Genomic DNA, 10,000 nt, shown 5'->3' on the forward strand with positions numbered 1-10,000 from the left:
CATGGTTTTGGAAAACTGGCTGGACTCAATCCTCACAAATGCCTTCAAAGTGATGTGGGAGAAGTTTGGGATCAAAAGGAATTGATCTTGACATGGTTGGTGCATAGCCAAGTTCATGATTTTGTGACTTGGTGGTGATTTTGTGGCTTGGTGGTGATTTTGGTGAAAAACGAAAATCATGGTTTTGGAAAACTGGCTGGACTGAATCCTCACAAATGCCTTCAAAGTAATGTGGGAGAAGTTTGGGATCAAAAGGAATTGATCTTGACATGGTTGGTGCATAGCCAAGTTCATGATTTTGGTGTTTTGGCTTGATTTTGTGGCTTGGTGGTGATTTTGGTGAAAAACGAAAATCATGGTTTTGGAAAACTGGCTGGACTGAATCCTCACAAATGCCTTCAAAGTGATGTGGGAGAAGTTTGGGATCAAAAGGAATTGATCTTGACATGGTTGGTGCATAGCCAAGTTCATGATTTTGGTGTTTTGGCTTGATTTTGTGGCTTGGTGGTGATTTTGGTGAAAAACGAAAATCATGGTTTTGGAAAACTGGCTGGACTCAATCCTCACAAATGCCTTCAAAGTGATGTGGGAGAAGTTTGGGATCAAAAGGAATTGATCTTGACATGGTTGGTGCATAGCCAAGTTCATGATTTTGGTGTTTTGGCTTGATTTTGTGGCTTGGTGGTGATTTTGGTGAAAAACGAAAATCATGGTTTTGGAAAACTGGCTGGACTCAATCCTCACAAATGCCTTCAAAGTGATGTGGGAGAAGTTTGGGATCAAAAGGAATTGATCTTGACATGGTTGGTGCATAGCCAAGTTCATGATTTTGGTGTTTTGGCTTGATTTTGTGGCTTGGTGGTGATTTTGGTGAAAAACGAAAATCATGGTTTTGGAAAAGTGGCTGGACTGAATCCTCACAAATGCCTTCAAAGTGATGTGGGAGAAGTTTGGGATCAAAAGGAATTGATCTTGACATGGTTGGTGCATAGCCAAGTTCATGATTTTGGTGTTTTGGCTTGATTTTGTGGCTTGGTGGTGATTTTGGTGAAAAACGAAAATCATGGTTTTGGAAAACTGGCTGGACTCAATCCTCACAAATGCCTTCAAAGTGATGTGGGAGAAGTTTGGGATCAAAAGGAATTGATCTTGACATGGTTGGTGCATAGCCAAGTTCATGATTTTGGTGTTTTGGCTTGATTTTGTGGCTTGGTGGTGATTTTGGTGAAAAACGAAAATCATGGTTTTGGAAAACTGGCTGGACTCAATCCTCACAAATGCCTTCAAAGTGATGTGGGAGAAGTTTGGGATCAAAAGGAATTGATCTTGACATGGTTGGTGCATAGCCAAGTTCATGATTTTGGTGTTTTGGCTTGATTTTGTGGCTTGGTGGTGATTTTGGTGAAAAACGAAAATCATGGTTTTGGAAAACTGGCTGGACTCAATCCTCACAAATGCCTTCAAAGTGATGTGGGAGAAGTTTGGGAGCAAAAGGAATTGATCTTGACATGGTTGGTGCATAGCCAAGTGCCATGATTTTGGATTTTTGGCTTGATTTTGTGACTTGGTGGTGATTTTGGTGAAAAACGAAAATCATGGTTTTGGAAAACTGGCTGGACTCAATCCTCACAAATGCCTTCAAAGTGATGTGGGAGAAGTTTGGGATCAAAAGGAATTGATCTTGACATGGTTGGTGCATAGCCAAGTTCATGATTTTGGTGTTTTGGCTTGATTTTGTGGCTTGGTGGTGATTTTGGTGAAAAACGAAAATCATGGTTTTGGAAAACTGGCTGGACTGAATCCTCACAAATGCCTTCAAAGTGATGTGGGAGAAGTTTGGGATCAAAAGGAATTGATCTTGACATGGTTGGTGCATAGCCAAGTTCATGATTTTGGTGTTTTGGCTTGATTTTGTGGCTTGGTGGTGATTTTGGTGAAAAACGAAAATCATGGTTTTGGAAAACTGGCTGGACTCAATCCTCACAAATGCCTTCAAAGTGATGTGGGAGAAGTTTGGGATCAAAAGGAATTGATCTTGACATGGTTGGTGCATAGCCAAGTTCATGATTTTGGTGTTTTGGCTTGATTTTGTGGCTTGGTGGTGATTTTGGTGAAAAACGAAAATCATGGTTTTGGAAAAGTGGCTGGACTCAATCCTCACAAATGCCTTCAAAGTGATGTGGGAGAAGTTTGGGATCAAAAGGAATTGATCTTGACATGGTTGGTGCATAGCCAAGTTCATGATTTTGGTGTTTTGGCTTGATTTTGTGGCTTGGTGGTGATTTTGGTGAAAAACGAAAATCATGGTTTTGGAAAAGTGGCTGGACTGAATCCTCACAAATGCCTTCAAAGTGATGTGGGAGAAGTTTGGGATCAAAAGGAATTGATCTTGACATGGTTGGTGCATAGCCAAGTTCATGATTTTGGTGTTTTGGCTTGATTTTGTGGCTTGGTGGTGATTTTGGTGAAAAACGAAAATCATGGTTTTGGAAAACTGGCTGGACTCAATCCTCACAAATGCCTTCAAAGTGATGTGGGAGAAGTTTGGGATCAAAAGGAATTGATCTTGACATGGTTGGTGCATAGCCAAGTTCATGATTTTGGTGTTTTGGCTTGATTTTGTGGCTTGGTGGTGATTTTGGTGAAAAACGAAAATCATGGTTTTGGAAAAGTGGCTGGACTGAATCCTCACAAATGCCTTCAAAGTGATGTGGGAGAAGTTTGGGATCAAAAGGAATTGATCTTGACATGGTTGGTGCATAGCCAAGTTCATGATTTTGGTGTTTTGGCTTGATTTTGTGACTTGGTGGTGATTTTGGTGAAAAACGAAAATCATGGTTTTGGAAAACTGGCTGGACTCAATCCTCACAAATGCCTTCAAAGTGATGTGGGAGAAGTTTGGGATCAAAAGGAATTGATCTTGACATGGTTGGTGCATAGCCAAGTTCATGATTTTGGTGTTTTGGCTTGATTTTGTGGCTTGGTGGTGATTTTGGTGAAAAACGAAAATCATGGTTTTGGAAAACTGGCTGGACTGAATCCTCACAAATTCCTTCAAAGTGATGTGGGAGAAGTTTGGGATCAAAAGGAATTGATCTTGACATGGTTGGTGCATAGCCAAGTTCATGATTTTGGTGTTTTGGCTTGATTTTGTGGCTTGGTGGTGATTTTGGTGAAAAACGAAAATCATGGTTTTGGAAAACTGGCTGGACTCAATCCTCACAAATGCCTTCAAAGTGATGTGGGAGAAGTTTGGGATCAAAAGGAATTGATCTTGACATGGTTGGTGCATAGCCAAGTTCATGATTTTGGTGTTTTGGCTTGATTTTGTGGCTTGGTGGTGATTTTGGTGAAAAACGAAAATCATGGTTTTGGAAAACTGGCTGGACTCAATCCTCACAAATGCCTTCAAAGTGATGTGGGAGAAGTTTGGGATCAAAAGGAATTGATCTTGACATGGTTGGTGCATAGCCAAGTTCATGATTTTGGTGTTTTGGCTTGATTTTGTGGCTTGGTGGTGATTTTGGTGAAAAACGAAAATCATGGTTTTGGAAAACTGGCTGGACTCAATCCTCACAAATGCCTTCAAAGTGATGTGGGAGAAGTTTGGGATCAAAAGGAATTGATCTTGACATGGTTGGTGCATAGCCAAGTTCATGATTTTGGTGTTTTGGCTTGATTTTGTGGCTTGGTGGTGATTTTGGTGAAAAACGAAAATCATGGTTTTGGAAAACTGGCTGGACTCAATCCTCACAAATGCCTTCAAAGTGATGTGGGAGAAGTTTGGGATCAAAAGGAATTGATCTTGACATGGTTGGTGCATAGCCAAGTTCATGATTTTGGTGTTTTGGCTTGATTTTGTGGCTTGGTGGTGATTTTGGTGAAAAACGAAAATCATGGTTTTGGAAAACTGGCTGGACTCAATCCTCACAAATGCCTTCAAAGTGATGTGGGAGAAGTTTGGGATCAAAAGGAATTGATCTTGACATGGTTGGTGCATAGCCAAGTTCATGATTTTGGTGTTTTGGCTTGATTTTGTGGCTTGGTGGTGATTTTGGTGAAAAACGAAAATCATGGTTTTGGAAAAGTGGCTGGACTGAATCCTCACAAATGCCTTCAAAGTGATGTGGGAGAAGTTTGGGATCAAAAGGAATTGATCTTGACATGGTTGGTGCATAGCCAAGTTCATGATTTTGGTGTTTTGGCTTGATTTTGTGGCTTGGTGGTGATTTTGGTGAAAAACGAAAATCATGGTTTTGGAAAAGTGGCTGGACTGAATCCTCACAAATGCCTTCAAAGTGATGTGGGAGAAGTTTGGGATCAAAAGGAATTGATCTTGACATGGTTGGTGCATAGCCAAGTTCATGATTTTGGTGTTTTGGCTTGATTTTGTGGCTTGGTGGTGATTTTGGTGAAAAACGAAAATCATGGTTTTGGAAAACTGGCTGGACTCAATCCTCACAAATGCCTTCAAAGTGATGTGGGAGAAGTTTGGGATCAAAAGGAATTGATCTTGACATGGTTGGTGCATAGCCAAGTTCATGATTTTGGTGTTTTGGCTTGATTTTGTGGCTTGGTGGTGATTTTGGTGAAAAACGAAAATCATGGTTTTGGAAAACTGGCTGGACTCAATCCTCACAAATGCCTTCAAAGTGATGTGGGAGAAGTTTGGGATCAAAAGGAATTGATCTTGACATGGTTGGTGCATAGCCAAGTTCATGATTTTGGTGTTTTGGCTTGATTTTGTGGCTTGGTGGTGATTTTGGTGAAAAACGAAAATCATGGTTTTGGAAAACTGGCTGGACTGAATCCTCACAAATGCCTTCAAAGTGATGTGGGAGAAGTTTGGGATCAAAAGGAATTGATCTTGACATGGTTGGTGCATAGCCAAGTTCATGATTTTGGTGTTTTGGCTTGATTTTGTGGCTTGGTGGTGATTTTGGTGAAAAACGAAAATCATGGTTTTGGAAAACTGGCTGGACTCAATCCTCACAAATGCCTTCAAAGTGATGTGGGAGAAGTTTGGGATCAAAAGGAATTGATCTTGACATGGTTGGTGCATAGCCAAGTTCATGATTTTGGTGTTTTGGCTTGATTTTGTGGCTTGGTGGTGATTTTGGTGAAAAACGAAAATCATGGTTTTGGAAAAGTGGCTGGACTGAATCCTCACAAATGCCTTCAAAGTGATGTGGGAGAAGTTTGGGATCAAAAGGAATTGATCTTGACATGGTTGGTGCATAGCCAAGTTCATGATTTTGGTGTTTTGGCTTGATTTTGTGGCTTGGTGGTGATTTTGGTGAAAAACGAAAATCATGGTTTTGGAAAACTGGCTGGACTCAATCCTCACAAATGCCTTCAAAGTGATGTGGGAGAAGTTTGGGATCAAAAGGAATTGATCTTGACATGGTTGGTGCATAGCCAAGTTCATGATTTTGGTGTTTTGGCTTGATTTTGTGGCTTGGTGGTGATTTTGGTGAAAAACGAAAATCATGGTTTTGGAAAACTGGCTGGACTGAATCCTCACAAATTCCTTCAAAGTGATGTGGGAGAAGTTTGGGATCAAAAGGAATTGATCTTGACATGGTTGGTGCATAGCCAAGTTCATGATTTTGGTGTTTTGGCTTGATTTTGTGGCTTGGTGGTGATTTTGGTGAAAAACGAAAATCATGGTTTTGGAAAACTGGCTGGACTCAATCCTCACAAATGCCTTCAAAGTGAAGTGGGAGAAGTTTGGGATCAAAAGGAATTGATCTTGACATGGTTGGTGCATAGCCAAGTTCATGATTTTGGTGTTTTGGCTTGATTTTGTGGCTTGGTGGTGATTTTGGTGAAAAACGAAAATCATGGTTTTGGAAAACTGGCTGGACTCAATCCTCACAAATGCCTTCAAAGTGATGTGGGAGAAGTTTGGGATCAAAAGGAATTGATCTTGACATGGTTGGTGCATAGCCAAGTTCATGATTTTGTGACTTGGTGGTGATTTTGGTGAAAAACGAAAATCATGGTTTTGGAAAACTGGCTGGACTCAATCCTCACAAATGCCTTCAAAGTGATGTGGGAGAAGTTTGGGATCAAAAGGAATTGATCTTGACATGGTTGGTGCATAGCCAAGTTCATGATTTTGTGGCTTGGTGGTGATTTTGGTGAAAAACGAAAATCATGGTTTTGGAAAACTGGCTGGACTGAATCCTCACAAATGCCTTCAAAGTGATGTGGGAGAAGTTTGGGATCAAAAGGAATTGATCTTGACATGGTTGGTGCGTAGCCAAGTTCATGATTTTGTGACTTGGTGGTGATTTTGTGGCTTGGTGGTGATTTTGGTGAAAAACGAAAATCATGGTTTTGGAAAACTGGCTGGACTGAATCCTCACAAATGCCTTCAAAGTGATGTGGGAGAAGTTTGGGATCAAAAGGAATTGATCTTGACATGGTTGGTGCATAGCCAAGTTCATGATTTTGGTGTTTTGGCTTGATTTTGTGGCTTGGTGGTGATTTTGGTGAAAAACGAAAATCATGGTTTTGGAAAACTGGCTGGACTCAATCCTCACAAATGCCTTCAAAGTGATGTGGGAGAAGTTTGGGATCAAAAGGAATTGATCTTGACATGGTTGGTGCATAGCCAAGTTCATGATTTTGGTGTTTTGGCTTGATTTTGTGGCTTGGTGGTGATTTTGGTGAAAAACGAAAATCATGGTTTTGGAAAACTGGCTGGACTCAATCCTCACAAATGCCTTCAAAGTGATGTGGGAGAAGTTTGGGATCAAAAGGAATTGATCTTGACATGGTTGGTGCATAGCCAAGTTCATGATTTTGGTGTTTTGGCTTGATTTTGTGGCTTGGTGGTGATTTTGGTGAAAAACGAAAATCATGGTTTTGGAAAACTGGCTGGACTCAATCCTCACAAATGCCTTCAAAGTGATGTGGGAGAAGTTTGGGATCAAAAGGAATTGATCTTGACATGGTTGGTGCATAGCCAAGTTCATGATTTTGGTGTTTTGGCTTGATTTTGTGGCTTGGTGGTGATTTTGGTGAAAAACGAAAATCATGGTTTTGGAAAAGTGGCTGGACTGAATCCTCACAAATGCCTTCAAAGTGATGTGGGAGAAGTTTGGGATCAAAAGGAATTGATCTTGACATGGTTGGTGCATAGCCAAGTTCATGATTTTGGTGTTTTGGCTTGATTTTGTGGCTTGGTGGTGATTTTGGTGAAAAACGAAAATCATGGTTTTGGAAAACTGGCTGGACTCAATCCTCACAAATGCCTTCAAAGTGATGTGGGAGAAGTTTGGGATCAAAAGGAATTGATCTTGACATGGTTGGTGCATAGCCAAGTTCATGATTTTGGTGTTTTGGCTTGATTTTGTGGCTTGGTGGTGATTTTGGTGAAAAACGAAAATCATGGTTTTGGAAAACTGGCTGGACTCAATCCTCACAAATGCCTTCAAAGTGATGTGGGAGAAGTTTGGGAGCAAAAGGAATTGATCTTGACATGGTTGGTGCATAGCCAAGTGCCATGATTTTGGATTTTTGGCTTGATTTTGTGACTTGGTGGTGATTTTGGTGAAAAACGAAAATCATGGTTTTGGAAAACTGGCTGGACTCAATCCTCACAAATGCCTTCAAAGTGATGTGGGAGAAGTTTGGGATCAAAAGGAATTGATCTTGACATGGTTGGTGCATAGCCAAGTTCATGATTTTGGTGTTTTGGCTTGATTTTGTGGCTTGGTGGTGATTTTGGTGAAAAACGAAAATCATGGTTTTGGAAAAGTGGCTGGACTGAATCCTCACAAATGCCTTCAAAGTGATGTGGGAGAAGTTTGGGATCAAAAGGAATTGATCTTGACATGGTTGGTGCATAGCCAAGTTCATGATTTTGGTGTTTTGGCTTGATTTTGTGGCTTGGTGGTGATTTTGGTGAAAAACGAAAATCATGGTTTTGGAAAACTGGCTGGACTCAATCCTCACAAATGCCTTCAAAGTGATGTGGGAGAAGTTTGGGATCAAAAGGAATTGATCTTGACATGGTTGGTGCATAGCCAAGTTCATGATTTTGGTGTTTTGGCTTGATTTTGTGGCTTGGTGGTGATTTTGGTGAAAAACGAAAATCATGGTTTTGGAAAACTGGCTGGACTCAATCCTCACAAATGCCTTCAAAGTGATGTGGGAGAAGTTTGGGATCAAAAGGAATTGATCTTGACATGGTTGGTGCATAGCCAAGTTCATGATTTTGGTGTTTTGGCTTGATTTTGTGGCTTGGTGGTGATTTTGGTGAAAAACGAAAATCATGGTTTTGGAAAACTGGCTGGACTCAATCCTCACAAATGCCTTCAAAGTGATGTGGGAGAAGTTTGGGAGCAAAAGGAATTGATCTTGACATGGTTGGTGCATAGCCAAGTGCCATGATTTTGGATTTTTGGCTTGATTTTGTGACTTGGTGGTGATTTTGGTGAAAAACGAAAATCATGGTTTTGGAAAACTGGCTGGACTCAATCCTCACAAATGCCTTCAAAGTGATGTGGGAGAAGTTTGGGATCAAAAGGAATTGATCTTGGCATGGTTGGTGCATAGCCAAGTTCCAAGATTTTGGTGTTTTGGCTTGATTTTGTGACTTGGTGGTGTGCCAAGAATCATGAAATTTTCAAAGTGGTGGTTTTTGAGTTTTGTTGGTTGGAAAGTGTCACAAATGCATGCAGAATGAGGTCTAGAAAGTTTGGTATCAAAACCAAGCCATCTTGATGTGGTTTTGAATTTTTGAAATGTTGGAAAATAGAGGGTTTTGAAAAAAATTCATGAAAATTCGAAACCTTGGCCAATCCTAACGAAACTTGGTGGGCACCTTCTTGATATTATTATGGGATGGACTGGAAAAAATCACGCAAAAATACGGTGTCTAGATACGTTTTTCCATTTTTCCCGATTTTCCACATTTCGGGTCTTTGGAAAAATAAAAAAAATACTTCCCCATGTCGAAAAATTCTAATTTTTTGCAGGCAATGTTGTACCATTTTTATGAGGATCCCTGCAAAAAATCTCGTGAAAATTCGTTCTCTAGGTCCCAAAACAGAACTTATGTCTACTCAAAAAAAGTGTATCTACTTGTACAAAAGTGGCTTTTGCATATTTAGCTATTATAGGGGGGGGGTGTTCCTCAATGCAGCCAGCTCTTGCACCATGGAAAATTCTGGTGCGGTCCCTTCATTCCCCCCTGTTTTGGCTTGCTTTGTGGTGGGGCAAGTCAAAACGCCCACACATGGGTGATCCACCAACTTGGGTTGGTGTCACCCGTTGTGGGCGGCGGCATGGTGGTGGCCACCGTCGGTTCCGGCCGACTGACCCGGTGGGAAAAAATGTGAATCTGTTATGTGGATTTGTGGCACGCTGGTGGGATTTTCGTTGTGTGGCTCATTTCTAGACTTGTGAGCATCACGAAGGGGGTATGGCTTCCAACCGTTCGCGGGGAAGGGGCCATCATGTCTGGCTTGCTGCCGGCCGGGGGGGTAATGTCATCAGTCAGCGTCCGCTTGGGCTCACATTTGTGCTGGTTACGCTCAGGGTCATGTGGTTGATATTGAGGGCTTTATTACTCTCGGTCCAGTAGCGCGCGGCCACCACAGGGAAGGCACGGCCTCATCCGCGTGGCTTCTCCCTCACGAGCATCTTGGCGATCCGCCACGGTGGTCGTGCTGGAGAAGAAGCACGGATGAGACGGGTTGGAACTGTGGCCCGGTGCGATCGGGGAAGATTTGTGCCACGCAAATCGTTGGGTGGCTTATTCGAAGACTTGTGAGCATCACGAAGGGGGTATGGCTTCCAACCGTTCGCGGGGAAGGGGCCATCATGTCTGGCTTGCTGCCGGGCGGGGGGGAGTAATGTCATCAGTCAGCGTCCGCTTGGGCTCACATTTGTGCTGGTTACGCCCAGGGTCATGTGGTTGATATGAGGGCTTTATTACTCTCGGTCCAGTAGCGCGCGGCCACCACAGGGAAGGCACGGCCTCATC

Source organism: Phaseolus vulgaris, chromosome 11 (genome assembly GCF_051622355.1).
Source record: "Phaseolus vulgaris cultivar YP4 chromosome 11, ASM5162235v1, whole genome shotgun sequence".
In the NCBI taxonomy this organism is placed as follows: domain Eukaryota; kingdom Viridiplantae; phylum Streptophyta; class Magnoliopsida; order Fabales; family Fabaceae; genus Phaseolus; species Phaseolus vulgaris.